This window comes from Amblyomma mixtum, chromosome 1 (genome assembly GCF_055824585.1).
Source record: "Amblyomma mixtum isolate Tamu chromosome 1, ASM5582458v1, whole genome shotgun sequence".
Lineage (NCBI taxonomy): Eukaryota > Metazoa > Arthropoda > Arachnida > Ixodida > Ixodidae > Amblyomma > Amblyomma mixtum.
In genome coordinates this window covers 173,371,713-173,390,225 of record NC_143012.1, presented here as the reverse complement: position 1 = coordinate 173,390,225, position 18,513 = coordinate 173,371,713, and the positions used below count along the sequence as shown (strand labels likewise).

Sequence of the window (18,513 nt, the reverse complement as noted above, 5' to 3'; positions counted from 1 at the left end):
CCACCTGGAGATTTTGGACGGGTGTTCTCTGCACTTTACGTACGCCGAAACGCAGCCACTGGCGCCAGTATTTAAAACCATGTTTCACGCTTGGCAACCAAATAGTGCAAGCACAGATGTATTGCTAAGAGTACTTGAGCACATGCTCATGTATGCATTTTAATGATAGATTTCACAAACCTGCCAAAACTTGTTTCAAATGATGGCATGTACACCCCTCGTCAAAAGTATACAGCCCAAGGGGTTTGATTGTGAGGCCTGCAGCATGGCTCGTTATGCATCCTCAGCAACCGTCATCTCTCGAAAGAGAAAAGGCATTGAGTCCTCAATCCTCCCAAGGTTTGGGTTGCTTGATGCGCCAGGGAGCCACGCTAAATAGCTGCGAAGCAAACACCTTGGGCTGTATACTGTTGACGGGGGCTGTACGTTGTGTGGAACTCTGCAGCGGGTTCCTGCTCATCTTCCTCCCATTCCAGACTGCCTTCCGCTGCCTCAAGTGGCTGTGGCATTGAAGCACCCTGTGCCCTAAAGCTAGGGGGTATGGGAGACAGCCGTGCAGGCAGGTCGGTCTGCGTCCGGGCCGCAACCAAAACCTTCACGGTACGGTTCACCTGCGTAGCTGCCAGAATTTTCAGCATCTATTACCATATCCAGATATGAAATTCTAATAACTGCTTGCCTCTTTTCCATTGTCCATACTTACCAAAAGACCAGTGCTGCGGTGCGCAGTAGGGTGCTTCGGACAAATGTTTAGGAGTCTGGGTCCCCACGGTGCGCCCTGCAGCAGAGCATGTGCACATCAGAACTGGCTGCTAGAAAGAGGCAGACGCCCTTATCTAAAAGCTGTGAGCTTATGGCCTACTGAACTGTTTTGGACTAATGAGGAAGAACAACGTATGTCAATGCTGCTACCATTATCTTTCATATGCAAGCTTACAGAGCAGAAAAAGGCTCCCGTACGTAATCCTTATACGTGATATTCTTACTAGCTGAGAACAAGCATCGCCTTGAGTTTTTGAACTAGCCACAGCGAACATTATTGAACATACTCTCATCACTGCACGGCGTGTGTCAGCCATGCATTCGCAGGAAAGCAGGGGACTGCTATCACATATGGACAGTTTGAATGGTTTGCTTGATGGGGGCCATACCAGTGGGACTATATTGCTTTTACCTCATGGCATGAAATAACTGTCAGCAGCACAGAGGCAATGAAAAGGTAATTATCTGTCGTGCGTGAAGCCCATAATGTGTTATAATGATGCTAATAAATGGAACTGTGATGCATCTAGGAGCAAATTAAAGTTAGTTATATGGGGTTTTGTGGCGCATAAGCAAATGCGGCTATCATGCGCCAAACACAAGGTTAGATGATGTTATAATAAGTGTATAGAAGTTACATTATATTATATTTAAAACATTGGCTTTCTTTAGAAACTTACAAAAAGCTAAAACTTGACGAGTGTTTGCTCGCCTAAAAGCAATGCGGGATGAAATGGAATGTGTTCATTGTAAAATACAGTAAACATTTTTTTTCTAAGTTCTTCGAGATGCGAACAAGAAATTAAAATGTGATTAACTGTGAGCTCCTCACCACACATTTAACACACAGGTTTGTCTTTTTTTGTTAATAAGCTACGGGTGATGTGTGTGTGACCTATGCGTAAACGACAAAAATTTACTTCGATAAAACGCTCTTTATGGTGGCTTGATTTCCATTCTGCAGCTTGTTGTTTCCTTCATTTTCCCAGGAAGCTTGCCATTTGGCTCTTAGTTTGCTACGTACTAACTTCATGCAATCCCCAGGAGGCAAATTCGCATGTTTTATTTCCATGGTTCTGGCTTGTGCAGCACACATGTCAGCTCTCATTGTCTCTAATGCCAACGTGACTGGGAACCCAGCAGAATTTTATAACATGTTTCTGTGTTGTGGCCTTTACTATATTTTGCATGATGCTTCCTATCAATGGCTCCGTGGCATTTTTGGAGTTTAATGCGGTAAGGACGGTCAGTGAATCTGTATAAATGATGCTGTTTTTGATGTTTCACTTGTCATTTTCTGTACCTGAACACTAATGGCATAACACTTAGCGGTGAAAACTGTAGCACATGAGGGCAGTCGTACTGCATTTTTATTTTTTCCTTCTATTACTGCACTTCTTACATGAGCATGAGTTTTTGACCCATCAGTATAAAATGCAGTACAATTTCTGTATTTTTCTTGTAGCGCTAGGTGTGGTGTACATGTTTTCCTGAGGCGTGTTAGTGTGACGTCACACACTGTGGGGAGAGTTTACCACGATGGTAGCGCTTCGTGTCTTGGGAGTAACTATTACTCTCCTGTCCCGTGGCCAGATGTCTGAAATGAACGCAACCTGAGACAGGCCACCAGAATTGCAGGTACAAGCGCTACATTTTCCTTCCCTGAGCTTCCTGATGTGATGAGGGAAAACTGAGTACTCAGGCACTTCGCGAAGTCGCCAGTTCCAAGAGGGAAATTGGGGCAGGCATCGCGGCTGTGCCAGAGGATTCTCGCAATACCTTGTATTTACTTTCGGAGAGGAGGCGATGGAGCGCCGGGCGGGTACTGATAGTGGGAAGCCTTGACCCGCAGCTTCCTTTGTCTATTTACTGGCTGGGCAAATATGAAAGCCATGTCCTCTTGCAGGTTGGGGAAGCTCTCCTGCATGTCATGGGACGAGGCAGGATCTATACCAGTCCGATGTCACTCCCACCTCCCCGTGGTGCCCACTGGACCCTACAGGAGCTCACCTGTAGGTGACCGAGAGGGGTTAAAGCCCAGAGCTAGTCAGGCCTGAAGCCTACAGGCCTTCTGCCTGTGTGCGCCTTGACTGGGGCAAGAGGTTGGGACCGTCTGGCAACTCTGCTGGCCAGGGCTAATAAGGCCTAGGCCCGATGGTCACGATTGGCCAAAGGGTGCTTTTTTATTAGACCACATCGGTTGTGGCGGCAATTGACGGGGTGACCCTGGATGAACCAGGATGGCTCACACGGATGACCAGGACCGACCGCCCAGGGATAACGAACAATGCGGCTGAGGGGCAGAGCCAAAACCCCACCCTACGAAAGGGTGCCCCTGCCACCCAAAGGTGTCAATAGAGGCGCTGGTGCACCAGGAGAGTTAGGGTGTGCAGTGTCCGGCTAAGGGAATGATGACTCAAGCTAAGGAGGCCAACTGGTATCCGTTTAGGGGTGCTTTTTAAACCAGCCAGGAGAAAGAGGCACTGTTTTTCACCCCCATTTTCGGGCCAGGGCAACATCCGCAACCGGGGATGGCATGAGTTCGGGGGGCAGCACTGCGAGAGAGCAGGACGTCAGGTATTGTTTTGCAACCGGACAGCGAAACCCCCACAGAATGTGCCTCCTTAAGTGCCGGGCCCACTGGGCACTCAAGACCAACGTTTATAGATACTTTTTTAGTTCCCAAACTCCTCCGCTGAAAGCGGGCGCTGCTTGTACCCGGGCGGTGAGAGGGCGCTACAGTCGAGGTTTGCGCGGTCGCCGGCGCGCGCGCGGCCCCTCTCCCGCCGTTACTACTTAGCCCGTACACGCGTTTGGCGTTGCCTTTTTTTGTCCATTTGTGTTCCTGTGCGCTCTGCGAACACGTGGTGCCCATCGCGCACTCAGAACAACAAACGCTGCTGGCCGTGAAGCAGCTTTCGAGCGCGACGATGCCAACTTGCTTCGTGCCCGGCTGTACTAGCGGGTACAAGAGCAACCCGGAGAAACGGCACTTTTTTGCCCCGCCATCCGATCCGGAGCTTCTCGGAAGGTGGGTTCGAGCTATTCCGCGTGCAGACAAAGTGCTCAGCAAGACTTGCAAGGTGTGTGACGTACAGTCTTTGTCAAAAGTTTAGAGCCCAGGGGGTTCACTTCTAAGCTTTATATTGGGTCTCCAGGAGCAATTCGTGGAAGTCCTACCTATTGTAGGAGGCAGTACCAGAAATCTTCTCACGCTCAGGAAATTTGGAGCGCTACAGATTCATTAACAGCATCACACTGTGGCTCAAAAGAAAACCCCCTGGGCTCCAAACTTTTGACAAAGGCTGTACATTTTGTGGCAGATGACATTGTGAAGACTTACAAGCATGTCATTGACGGTCAGATTGTCGAGATGGACCGTGGGTGTTGGGCACTGAAGCCTGATGCAGTTCCGTGCCAATTCCCGAATGTTCCGAGCTATTTATCGAGAAATCGCAAGAGACGGCGGTCGCCAAAAAAAAAGACCCAGCGTACCTGTCAATGCGTCCCCTGCTAATGCCACATTTGTGGAGTCCCACCTAGAAATTCCTGAAGCATTGTCTGATCCTGTGCAAGGCATTGATTTCGCACAGATTGTGGAAAAGAGCTCGTCGATACAGCTTCCGAGAAACTGGAGAATGGCGGCCCTTGAGGAGGAGGCGGGAAAATACAAAGAGGTTGTCTTTTATGACGCCGGGATGAAGGAAGGCGTTTATACCATCCTGAAAAGTGTCGTATTTCGTGAGGACCTGACCTACGCTGTCCAAGCAAATGGAAGGTTGTTGTACAAGTGGGATGCGGACATTCAGGTTTTTTCTTTGAAAGATATAGAGGCAATTTTGCAGATCGTGCACACAAAGCAATTTTGCCGTGGTTGCTCTGACTCCGATGTCGCCAGCTGCAGGAGCGTGGCCCAAAATGCTAGAAGTACGCTGTACCATAAAGACTGCACTGTTTTGACAAGTGCAGACAAAGAAGTGTGTGCTATGTGCACCAGCTTGGCAAAATGTTTGAAGCGGAGGGTAACATCGACACGACCGAAGAAAAAGGTGCCTGTGGCAGCAAGTGTGCTGAGAAAGCGGCTAATCCGTGCCACTGCAGCACGAGAACGAAAAAAACAAGAAGTGAAGCGGCTCAGTGAGAAGCTGAAGAATGCGTTGACAAGAACTCTGGATGAAATCACCCAAGATTTGCCTGAGATACAAAAAATGGCCCTCCGAGCAGCTGTAATGCAGCAGGCAGCAAAATCGCCCCGTGGTCATAGATACACAGCCGACTGGCTTATGGTCTGCATACTTTTGCGGCTAACAAGACCGAAGGGCTACAAGGCCCTTTCTAGTATGAAAGTTCTTCCCCTTCCAAGTACATGTCGCCTCGTGCAGCTACTGAGGGGTCTGCCGTGTGAGTACGGTTTAAACAAATTTGCCCTCGAAAGCATTCAGCTTCAAATGACAGGAAAGCCAGAACATCAAACCTATGGCTGTATAATAATTGATGAGGTGAAGTTGCGGGAAACAACGGAATTTAACAGAACATCTTGCAAATTTGATGGATTTATCAACTATGGTGATGTTACCAAAGCGAATTCTGAACAACTAGCAGACCATGCTTTAGTTATAATGTTCAATCCTATGTTCGATTTGTGGGTTCAGCCCATTGCAAGCTATGCCACAAAAGGAGCAGCACCAGGCTGGGTGCTGGCAAAAATAGTAGTAAACTCTGTTCTGCAGCTTCACCAGCATGGCGCCCAAGTCCTGGCTGTAAGCAGTGATGGTGCTGGAAACAATAAGTCAATGTGGAAGCACCTTGGGGTCAGCGGAAAGCTTGGCGAGGCCCAATGCAGGATGGAACACCCATGCCTCCCTGACGGTGCATTTTTGCATTTCATATGCGACTTGCCGCACATAATCAAGTGTGTCCGAAACCATTTGATGAAGCACAAGTATGGAGAGGTAAGTTATTGTAACCACGCCTTCTTATTATGTGGAGAATTGTTTCTTTTGAACGAGCATGTGTGCCTTGCTTTTATTCCCTTCAAACGTGGCAATTTTATTGCAGATCGGGGACCATCGAGTGAACTACCATCACTACGAGCGGCTTTATGAGGAGGAAAAAAAGGCTGAGATTAAAGTGGTGCCAAAACTGACAGAGTATCACGTCAAGCCGCAGAGGCTTCAGACCATGAATGTTCGCCTGGCAACACAAGTACGATATTTCAGATGCCTTTCCCTGCCAACATGTTATTACTCTTTCCAGATTAAATACTGCGTATGCACGCTCCTACCACAGACAGTTCATATTTCCAGTGTGGGCAACGTTTATTGATTGGCAAGCAATATGTTAAGCTTCTATATTCTGAAGCTTGCTGACTTGTAGCTGTAGTAAAATCAGGAAACTGTTTTTCAGCTTTTCAGCCGCAGTGTGGCGACGGGGTTAAAGGTCTACCGGCAGCTAAAAGTACCTGGCTTTGCCGACAGCGCAGAGACTGAAAAAGTTACTTTGCTGCTAAATGATCTTTTTGACATCCTGAATGCCAAGATTCCTCAAGCTGGAATAAGAAAAGGCTCTCCTAAAATTAAGGTAATCAGTTTCTGTGTACTCAGTTTAAAACAATCAATCAGAAATCTCTTAATGTGAGAAGAAAAAAAAAATTTTATAGTATAATGCACCATTTATGTTGTAGTTTAATATATTTTTTTTTCATCTACACACATTTTTTTCAGTTTTTGGAGGAATTCCTCGACATGATGAACCGGACAGAAGCAAGAGGAAATATCAAACTCATTGCATCAAATCAAACCGTTGAGTCCCTGCGGGTGACATTGATGTCAGTGCTATCCATTATAGACTTCCTACACAACAAGGGCGTCAGCTATATTCTCACAGCGAAGTTAAACCAAGACCCGCTTGAGGTAATTAGACTGGCACGTTGAATAAGCCTAGAAATGCTCATATATAATGTTTTTTTTTATTCCAGAGATTCTTTGGCCTAGTGAGGTCATTTGGAGGTGACGAAGACCACCCTACAGTGACCAAGTTTAGCCAATTATTTAGGCTGCTTTCTCTTTACACACCTGTTGAAGTAGCTGTGAAAGGGAACTGTGAGATGGGAACTGATCGTGTATTACTTAGTGCCTTCAAGAGCCTCGGAGAAAAGCGTCGCGACGCCCTTATCCAGAAAAAGGCTATGAAAGAACAGGTCTGGCAGGAGCTGATGGCGATACCTTTCAGGGACCTCTCCAATGCTTCCAACGACAAAAGATGCAGTGTTCCATCACCAGAAGAAACAGCCTTGTACTATTTGGCAGGCTATGTGGCTTTCAAAATGAAAAAGAAAACGCAATGTGAACTCTGCAAAGCGGACGCACTTGGCACGCAGGATTCTCTGCCGCGTGAGGCTATGCTCATTATTGAGCGCGAATATGTCAGTGGCAGTCTCGCGTACCCTTCCGAAAAGCTGTTTGCCTGTGTAAGCACGGTAGAGAGCACTATAAAACAGGCTAGAAAGGGCGAGTTGTTCGGCGACCTGTTTTGGAACGTGCTGGATTCTCTTGCAAAAAAAGGCACGAATGGTGTTGGTTGTCCACAGCATACTGAGGTATTCACAGCTCAATTAATTTACTTTTATTTAGTGACGCGCATGCACTTCTTTGCGCGAGCAAAGTGCTTGGAAAATAGTAGCGCCGTTAGAGCTCAAAGAGAGCGAAAGAAGGCGAAGCTTGTGTGACAAATTAATGGACAGCAAATTTGTCAGCAACGATGTTTAGTGTATTTGTGAATAAAATTTTTTATTTAAATGCCAATGGCCTTGAGTTACTCTTGCATTTCGCCCACACCGGTATCGAACTCGCGGCTTTCGGGAAAGCAGCCGCGGGCCGTAGCCACTGAGACAGCTAGCGGCGGGTTTTAGTTGCACCAGTATTGCTGTAATAAAACTTAAAAGTAATTTTGCTCGAAATGCATGACACAACAGCCAGTCGCGAAAATGTGGTTCGGCAGATAATCCGAATGTATTGAAGTAGCAAGGTTAGGTTCATCTCACGATGCAGAATCGAAGCATGAATTTCGTCATTGCCCGTACAAAACGGCCGCTTGCGACACTGCTCAGAATACCGCTCTTAAGTTCGCATACGCGCTAAGCACACATATGTTATGAAATACCTCCGGGCAAGAGCCGGAAACAAAAAACAGCCGTCGCGTAGCGATGATTCGAATGCGAGTGCTCGTGCTAGCACGCTGCACGCTAGCAGACGACTCTCGCTCACCCCGCTCAACCCGCGATTGCAGCGCCGCGGCGGCGGGGACGGCGACAGGCCGCCCGCTCCGTACGGGCGCTGCGAGGAGTTATGGAACTAAAAAAGTATCTATAAACGTTGCTCAAGACCGCCCTCCCCGGAATGTCTTTCGGCCAAACGGGTGTTTGCACAACGGGTTGAAGGGGTTGCCAGCCCCTCGACCTAGAATTACTTGGCCCAAAGACTCAAAGAAAAACTAAAGAAAGCGGCCGCCGAGTGGCGGTCGCACCAAGTATTGGTGAGGAGGAAGCGCAAAAACCAAGCTTGTCTGGGGGGCCTTGTGCTCCCCCTGTGAGTGCTGGATTCACCTGTGAGGTATGCGAGAAACGGCGGCCCACTGAACGAGGTCTGAAGATTCACTTTGGTCGTTTGCACAAGGGAGGCAAAGCCCTCGAAGAGGGAGAGGAACGAGTGATCCCAGCTGCGAACTCCCAATCTGCAATCCCAGCAGTGTCGATCGAGTCCAGAACCCGTCTGTGTGGGGCATTGGATGAGAGTGGCATAGCACAAGTGACTAATAAAACTCAAGGGAACGAGCGCCAAATCAGACATAATCAGCAGACAGATGCTGGTCAGGTTCATGACAACCCAAAGCAGACTGGACCGGTCTCCCCCGGCCTCCCAGCAGCTGGAGAGGGTGCCATCGCAGCCGTGAGGGCGGGTGGATCTCATCAGCCGTCAGCCTGGAAGGGTACGGGGGCCCGACCGAAGGACAGACCGAAGGCTCCTAGGCCCATCACAGAGTCGGTTCACTCCCTCCAAGCTGCGTCTCGTGGCGAAGGGTTTGAAGTTGGAGAAGAACCACCCGACGACGACCGCTATGATGGGGAGCAGGGGAGCCAAGACAGCAGTCACCACACATGCACGGAGTGTGGAGGGGCCATTGCAGAGAAGTCCGGAATGGGTCTCCATAGGCGCAGGGCGCATTTTGAGGTATATAACAGGGCGATTGATGTCACTCGGAGCAGTCCGAGATGGACAGAAGAAGAAGAATACTTGATGGCTCGACTAGAGGATGATCTAACCCCTACAGGGGTCAAGCGGAACATAAATGAGTTGCTGGCAAACCGCCTCACTGAGAGATCTCTCGATTACTTCAAGTCTCATCGCAAGAGCCCCCGCTACAGGGAGGTGATCGTTAAACTTCGATCACGAGCTGCCAGCGGGGTCGATGATTGCAGGGCCCCTGAAACTGAGACCATCGCAGGGGAAACAACACCGCCCCCCCCCCAGCCTAACGCCCAATAGACAAGGGAGGCCATCGAAGAGGAGCTCAGAGCTCTGATGGCAAAACCTCCGCCGCCTGAATTCGATGGCCCCCGGCTGTGGGAAAGAGTAAAGCGATACCTTGCAAGAGAGATCAGCCTTAATGGCTTGAGCAGCGCACTAAATAATTATGTGCGAGAAGCTCTCCAGAAGGACCATTGCAAAACAAGGATGTCGAGACCGAAGCCTCCCAGGAAACCCGAGAGTAGGCGCAAAGCAAAGAAGTGGCTCTACGCACAAACGCAGGAGCGCTTCAAGAGAAAGCACGGACGGTGCGCCCGGAAGATCCTGGATGGCGAATCATGTCTGCGGTTCAGGATCCCCAAGCTCTCCTAGAGCAGTGGAAGTCGGTGACGGAATCGATGTCAACAGGAACCGTCTCCGCAGATGTGGAGCCTGTCGTTGGTGGACGAACAATAAACCCCTTCGGTACGATCAGTCCGTCACATCATCGACAGTTCTGCACTACGACTACGCCAGTCTGGTAGTAAATCCCACCGGGGGGGGTCCGACAAGGAGATCCTCTGTCACCCGTTCTCTTAAATTTGGTGGTCAATGAATGGTTGAAGACCAGTGACCACAACATTTGTTTTGCTGGCGAGAGCCTTAAAGTCGCAGCTATGACGTTTGCCGACGACATTGTCGTTATGGCATCCACGCCCCGAGGTCTGCAAGAGCAATTGAGCAGCCTCGAGAGCTTCCTGGCTGAGCGGGACTGCAATTGAATCCCTCAAACTAACTATCCCTAACACTTCTTCCAAGTGGACGCAGGAAAGTTGTCAAGGTCGACACCTCCAGCACCTATCTGCTAAATGGTGAAGCCATCCCCAAAGCCGATACCACAAGACGTGGCGCTTCCTCGGGTTGCGATACACGGCAGTGGGATTGAAAAAATCCAGGGTCGACTCTGAGGTGAAAACTCTGCTGGCTCGGGTGTCTAAAGGCCCCTTGAAGCCACAGCATAGACTGGTAATACTAAAGTATTACCTTATCTCCAGAGTCTAGCACCGATTGGTGTTGGGTCCGGTGTGGGCTAAGCTTTCGAGGATTGATACGCTGGTGCGGGCCGCGGTCTGGCGGTGGCTAGTGCTTCCGCACGATGTCCCGCTGGGGTTCTTCCACTCTGAGGTGAAGCATGGAGGACCAGGTATCCCCTGCCTGTGTACAGTCATACCAGGTTTGCGCATACGACGGCTCGAACGTCTTTGTGACTCCGACAGTCCGATGTGTCGGCAAGCAGCCGCCGGAGCGTACGTGGGGAAATGTCTGGACCAAGCCAGGCGGCTGTCAGAGTACCGCGGGAAAACAATCCACACGAAAAAGGAGTACCACACTTTCTGGAGAGACGATTTGCACTGAAGGGATGCATAAATGCACCGGGCAGTATGAGTTGGCTGGGAGAAGGTGCAACCTTCCTCCGTGGACGTGAGTTCATTAACCTTGTCAAGATTGCCATCAATGCCCTTCCTACCCTTCAGAGGCTACAGCGTGGTCGCCAAGGGAACACGACCTGCCGAGCGAAGTGTCGATCCATCGAGAGTCTCGGTCACGTCCTACAGATGTGCCACAGAACCCATCATGAGCGCATCAGGCGCCATAACATGATTGCGAAGTATTTCGCAAAGCGATTGCGTGAGAAGGAGTACAAAGTGCTGGAGAAACCCCACTACTTGACCGATTTGGGGCTTTGGAAACCGATTTGGTCGTGAAAATCGACGACCAGTCAGTTATCCTTGATGTCCAGGTAGTCGTTGATGTCCAGGTAGTCGTTGTCCAGGTAGATGTTTGAACGTCCTTTATTTTTCGCTGCAATTTAGAGCTGGATGAATACCTGAAATCTGCGGAGGACATTGTCAACAGTATGTAGTGCCATTCTTGCGGTAACAAGCCTGTCATGGCTGGTGCCATCAAAGTTCACTGCGAAACCTCAAATGGCACCCTAACTGAGGAAGAAGACACATCGCTCCCATTGGAGCCAGCCTCAAAGAAGACGCGCCCGGAAATTATTCCACAGGATCCTGAAAATAACGATCAAAGTGCGCACAGCTTACCGAACTCCGGGAGAGCCAGTCCAGAACCGAGCATGGGAGACCTGCCACTTTAAACGCAGCTGATCTACAGCTGGAACGATGCTGACGTAAGTATTGTGCATATGCTTTGAAATATTCATGTATTAAAGCGTGGTATACAACACAGAGGACCTCATCATATTCCAGCTTTGGCAGAAACTCTTAAATGGAAAGCCTCAATAGATTTTCAACATCATTCGAATCTTCTTAAAGTGCGCAGTTTAGCCATGCTGAGAGAAATAAGCAAATATGTAGCTCTGACTGCCCGCGGTCGCCTGTTTCTGAAGTTCAAAAACAGTGAAATTAATTCCATTGCTTCCTGTGGAACTGAGTAAAGTGACCAAAACCACTTACATTTTCTGCCCGTCATCGAGCTCGAGGCGGGGTCTGTGGTTTTCGCCCACAAGTCATTCATTTGCAGTATAGGCACTGGCTGCAAAACGTCCACTGCAACGGCCCGGGCGCTAATGGCGGCCATGTTCTCGCGAGAGGCGCTTGTGACCTGCTCCATGAAAGGGAAGCGAGCCAAAGGCCTCCATCGACCTAGCAGCGGCCCTCGCTACACCCTGGCGATCCTGTGTAAGTTATTGCATCTGTACGTTAGTACTGCATCCCTACCTCTTTAGTTCTTGATTCGATTCGAAATGATGTAAATTCTGTGCGATTAATTGATGATGTACAGCTGGAAACATATGTGCATGCATGTACATTGTTTTGAGACAGCTTCTTACTTGAACTGCATAGAGATTAGTGAACAAGCCGCCATGGACTGTGACATATGCACGAATCAGAAACTGGAACCTTTGCATTGTCGTAAATAACGGTACCAATTCTGTTTTACCACCGGATAAGGATGCGACATTCTGTGTATCTAAGCTACAACGGCCCCATTACACTTGCCACAAGGCTTGCGTTCTACAGCTAAACAGGAGCAGTGTAAGTAACAGCAGGTGCGCGTTTTAAAATCAGGTCGTTAGTGCGAATGAGCGTGTTTCAGAAACCATTGGCGTACGCCTGTTTCCGTTCGCGGTTAGGCCGGGAAACTATTATGGTAAAGCCCGGAAAAGCTTGAAATGAAATTTCTCATATGCGAGAATGCATTTTGCGGTATGATGCTTGATGCTGTGCATATTCCTTGGACCTATGCTACTGTGGCCACGTTCACAAGTTCTGCGCAGATTTATATTCTGATCACTCTTATCTCCCACGCAGCCTACACAAGGGCCCTGGCGAGCAAGAAGGGGTGGGAGTACTCGGAAAAATTGCTGCTGCTGGCCATGGGTACCAAACTAAGCGAAGTGAGGAGTGAGAACGAGAGGAACCGAAGAGCAGAAGCATTCAGAGCTCCAGAAGCACAGGAACATTAAAATGAGCCCTAATAAAATTTCCTACGGAATTTCTGTGTGGTAACTGTGTTATTTTGAGGAGAGGTATATACCTCTGTGACATGACTTTCAGGAGCTTGAGAGCAGCATAAAATCTAGAGGTTTTTCAATTCAAAGCAATACTTAGATATATTGGGTGACATTTTAGAGCGCAGCACTTTGGCGCCCGTTTCTGCGTTTCGCGCCGTCGCGTTTTCGGTTGTAGCCATCATTGGACACCTGACTCGCGGTTTGAGCTGCGACACCAATGGAGGGGAAGGATACCGTCGTGAGGCTGGTGATTTCCGTCGAAAAGAGGGTCGCCATGAGTTTATATAAACTTCGCTCGTGAGCTGAAGATCGGTCGATCGCGAACCTCTCTGGAGTCGGCAGGTAAACTGTGAACACATTATGCAGAGAATTCTGTACAGCAGTAACTTCTGACCATGAGCCCGACTGGCTCACGATGCCATGCGGAGGGCGACTCGCCGACCAAATCAAGGAGTGCAGTGCCGTGCTAGACTTTCCACAGGCAGTTGGGGCGTTGAACGGCTGGCTATTTCCTCTCTCGCCACCGGAGGAGAAGGCAACAGACTATTACAACTACAAAAGATGGTAAGGTACTCCAGCGTAATCATTTTTCTTTCGTTTCTTGGCGGGCCGACACTGGCACGTCGTTTGCAGTGAACATACGCTTATCAGGTACTACTGTCTGTCTAGCCTTTGCAGTAATTTTATCGCTGCTTACATGGTTTTGTACTCGTAACGTAGGGCCATTCAGTGTTGCTTTCCACTGCTGATAATCACATCGCAGCACATCAGCAGTTCTCGCCCCTACTGTACCCCATATCATTCAAGATGGCCATTATGATGGCACAGCAGTGTTATTGCAAAACATACTTCAGGCATGTTTTCTTAGCCAGGAATCCACTTTGAGATAGGTAGTCACAGCTCGAAGCAAGACATCTGCGGTCGACAGAAAGCTTGTGTGACTTGTGTTATTGTTGTTACTTTGCAGGTATAGCATGATACTGCTGACTCTTGTTGTTGACCCTTTGTTCCCCTCCCCAAGTGTAGGGTAGCCAACTGGGCATCGCCTGGTTAACCTCCCTGCCTTTCCGTCCTTTTCTCTCTCTTCTCTTCTTGTTGACCATAAGTAAAGGTTCCGCTTTGTTAGGGTCGGCACACCCGGACGCTGCCATGATGCATACATGTACCAACAGTCCAACCTAGCAGTTTGTCGGAAGCCCGGCATTTCAGTCACCTGTGGCAACATCAGTGGAACACAAGTCGGGACACTCATACTTTGATACTTTGTGATCAGGCCTTCATCCTGACATCACACCTCATTAAGCCATTTAGCTACCGGGCCACCTGGATGACGAGATGAAGGAATTTAATTACCGGCTTTCAAAACCGAGAAGAGGGGTGGAAAATGACTGATATGATGAAGGGTCGATTTCGCTACTGCATGAAAAGTATGGAATCTAACCTGAACAATGCTGCTGACGTGAATCGCGCCTGCTGTGTGCTGAATAATATTTGTGAGGAGTTGTACGAGCCCATCGTGCGACAGTGGGTCTTCGCCACCAGAATCACCCACTCTCTATACGAACAGCCAGACGACGTCAATGACACTGCAACCACAACCGCCGCTTCAACTTGAGCTGCTGTTGTCTGCTACTACAAGGAGCGGGCACAACAGTGACTGAATGCACTGTCTGTTGTGCGGTGTTGTGCTGTGTTTGTAAATTGTAAATTTTGTGGTTTAACATCCTGAAGCAACAGATGGGCTGAGGGACACTGTACAGGAGGGCTGTGGATTAATTTTGATCACATGGGTTTCTTTAACGTGCGATGACATTGCATGGGTCACCTGTGCCTTACGCCGACTACGAAACAGCCACTGCAGCCGACAGTGCACCTGGGTTCTCCTACTCAGTCGCCGAGGCCCATAACCACCGAGTCGCCGCGGCAGCTGTGCTATGTTTTCAGTGCACTTAACGCTTTTAGTTTGTTTATTTCCACCACATTACTACAGGTTATTGAACATGTGTGCAGTGTGTGATGCCTTCTTTGTGATGTGCTTTATTGTATGGCTACGGCCTGCTCCGAGGAAGCACTCGCGTCGCGTTTGTTGCTTGTGGGTTGTTGGTGCACACGGTTATACTTTTCGAAGGTCTCAAGTCTGCCGCACTTCCCACTTTTGCTATCCCATGACATTCTTATCTACAATTTTTCGAGTGATTTGTGGGATTCCATGTTTTGTTGCAAGTGTTGTTCTGTTCGCGAGTTATATCTTCGCGTAGCTGGACGTTTGTTCGGTGAGGTCGGGCTCTAATAGGACTTCAAAAAACTGCTCAAACAGCCTACGTTTCATGGTAAAACAGCGCGGAAAAACACGAGGACGGAACAAACACGACAACACAAGCCTACGTTTGTTCTTATTGAAGGTAGACGAACCACGATGTAGCGCATGGCTACGTTGCGCAGGGCGCGATAGCAACACCGAGAAGCTACCAAATCTTCCCCGTTTCTGCGCTGAACACTTCGAGGCATGAGCTTTCCATCGGCCCGATGTCAGACACTCCAGCCTGTGGCTGAACTCTCTGCTAACGCTTCGACTTCCCATCGTCGATGGAACCGAGCAACAAACCCCGAAGCGCCAAAGAGTCCTGGTGAGCATTTCTGCGAATGAACTTTTTTTCTTAGCTTGGCGCGAACGTATCGTTCAGTAGGGTCGCTGACTCGAATATGCGTCAGGCTGAAAATGTAGTTTGTTCTGAAAGTTACGTGACTGTACCATGACGTGAATGTTCATTATTTGCAGAAGCTAAAGAAGAAGCAATGTTCCATGCTTCGCATGCATAAATGCGGGGTCGGTCTAGATAAGCTTAGAAATTTTCTGATATATATTGTTACGCGGCGGCCAGCCGAAGAATGAGACGTGGTGAACCATGGCTATGAGATGATTTAATGGCCGCTGGCCTAGCGCGTGCGCTCCGTCCCGCGCCACTGCCAGCTTCGTCTTCGTCACACTACCCGGGGCCTCCGGGCGATCGTCCCGATGGGTGACGAACAGACGGCGAAATGGCGATGGTCTTGAGTGAAGGATCGAACAATATGTAGAAGATGGTGCAGTGCTGGCCGCCACGATGAGAAAGATGAGAGAATGAGTCCCGGTCCACGAAGCATCCGGGCCGTAGGGTGCCAGGAGCTGACGGCCGAGGTCTCCGGACGCACCGAACGGCAGAGGCAGGGGGACGGTGTCTTTGGGTCAGTGGGGTCTTCGGTCGGTGGGGTCTTGGGTCCGTCGGGTCTTGGGTCCGTCGGGTCTTGGGTCCGTCGGGTCTTGGGTCCGTCGGGTCTTGGGTCCGTCGGGTCTTGGGTCGTCGTGTAGTGTGGTCCGGGCGGGGGACGGGGCTGGGGTGAGCGTCGAGGTCGGTTCAGGTCGAGCGGGCTGGGGCACGGCCGTGCGGCGCTGATCAGGTACTCACGGCCGACGTCCACGGCAGGCCCAGGACGCCGAAGCTCCGTGACCAGGATGGCGATGAAGGGATCCCAGCACCTCCACCAAATGTTACGCGGCGGCCAGCCGAAGAATGAGACGTGGTGAACCATGGCTATGAGATGATTTAATGGCCGCTGGCCTCGCGCGGGCGCTCTGTCCCGCGCCACTGCCAGCTTCGTCTTCGTCACAATATATATTTTGTTCGGCAATTTTACGCGCCGTAGACTGCTTCTGCCAGCTAAAGTGGTGCACTTTTCGTGCTCAAATTTCACGCAGAAATGGCATTTGGTCGGCAATGTTGTTTGTTTGGGGTTCTTGTCAGATTTGATCGATTCGCCTCGTGTGCTGTGACGGTGAAGCAAAGCAGGCCGCTCTCCCAGTGATGGCGCCATCACATTTAGTTTGTAACAACTCTGCCATGGAGACGGGGTGTTTTTGGTATTAGTTCAATAATAAAGGAAGGAAAAGTTGTTGCTAGCCGTGGCTACTGCTATTGATACCTGAAGCACCTGAACTGCGCCTAGCGGGAATAAAAGGAGAGGCAGAGGGCAGGGAGGGGAATCGGCCCACGCGGTGTTTAGTCGCCGGCACTGACTTATTACTTGCGCGCGGGTGCTCAGGCGCACACTTCGCCTACGCGCTCAGCGCGCTCTAGCTAAATGTTTACATTCCGCGCGTGCCGTGTTTTGTCACAGCAGGAAAACAAAACGCGCGTGGCTCTGTGCACAACAGCCAAAGTGGAAGCGGCCAACTATAAAGCACCCAAAGTTGCCACACACGCGGAGCGTTCTGTCACTGCGCGTAAGTACTTGGCGCGGAACAGACGGGGCGTCAAACACGTCTGTTCGATGTATTCACAGAGGCTCACCAGAGATCGCTCAAGAGTGTGCGCGCTGCCCTGCCTGCAACCACAGGAGCGTCATCAAATTGTCTGGGATGAGGCCCTGCGCCTTGTAGGCAGCGAGAATATTGCAATGCTGTTCGGCGAATGCGGCACAGTGGAGGAGCAAGTGATCCATTGTTTCAGCTGCGCCACACACGTCGCTTGTAGCTAGTCTGTGGCGCACCCATCTGTTCCCGTGCCACACGCATTATACAAGCGCACGGATGATCATCGCGCACTGCAGCCGTGTGGGGAAGCGGCCACTGACGCTGTTGATTTGCTCACCTCGTGCAATTTGCAAATCGGGATGCTGCTGTCGGATGTAATCGTAGATAACTGCTCGCACGTCCTCCAGTGCGAGAGGCAGGTCGCTGAGAAGCAGCTGGTGGGCGGCGGTCGCAAGGTAGCCACCTTGCTCGCTAATACGCATTGGCCGGGAACTCAATGAGCACGAACAGCTGAGCCGTGCTGTGCTAGGCGCGCATGGATTTTGTACAGTGACTGCCGAGGCCATGCTCCTTATAGAAACTGGTGAAGCACACAAATCAATGTATTTATTGTGAAGGAACGAAATGTAAAGCAATCCAGAAATCCTATGTTGCACCACCTTCAGCTTTCTAAACCCAAACGCTTCAGAAAGCAAAGTGGCTGATCTGCCTTTGTACAGCCATCTTTCAGAGCAAATACCTTCAACCAGATCCTTCTTAGGCAGGGCCTTCAACGGTTGCAGCCAGCAGTTGTCCGCACCAGGACAATGGTTCTGCTGAACACAGCACTAGATGCGAGGCCATCTGTAAGTCTTCATTGTATTTCGGCCATTCTGTGTGGACAAATATTTGCTTCCCTACAGTGGCACCAGCTGGCTGCGGCTTCTCCTGGCCGTGTCACAGGCCGTGTCCTGGCTGCTTCCACCGTTCGTCCTGGCCACATGCAGCAGTGAACCACTTGACTGCACACCTCCACTGGGTGACAGGCTAGACTGACTCCAGCTAGTCTCCAACCCAGCACGACGACATCAAAAGAAAGGCTCTTCACATGTGCATGGTTCTTGGGCCTAGCAGTTGGTGCTATTCTGATTCCAGTGAGCCATCAGCACAGAGTACACTCCAACACCCAGAAGAGGAATTGCACTTCTTGGTGTTCGAGAGCTGTCTGAGGAAGCTGTTCCAGACATACCCAGAATGCTAGAGGCCCTGGAAAACCACGATTACTACCAAGGGCAGCCTCATCAGTGTCATCAGCATCTGCTCTCTGGAGCATATCGGGACGTGGAACAGTCAGCCTGTCATCAATGGAGGGGCAACAGGAAACCTTCTGCAAGGCAGAAATTTGGGCGAGTTGGTAAGTATTCATGATATTGTTC

The 18,513-nt window shown here is 50.0% G+C and overlaps 1 pseudogene; it reads left to right on the top strand.

Annotated features, from left to right (window-relative positions):
- The first annotated feature begins 3,692 nt into the window (after nt 1-3,692).
- LOC149369841 (uncharacterized) lies at nt 3,693-18,133 on the top strand (annotated as a pseudogene).
- The last annotated feature ends 380 nt before the right edge of the window (nt 18,134-18,513 follow it).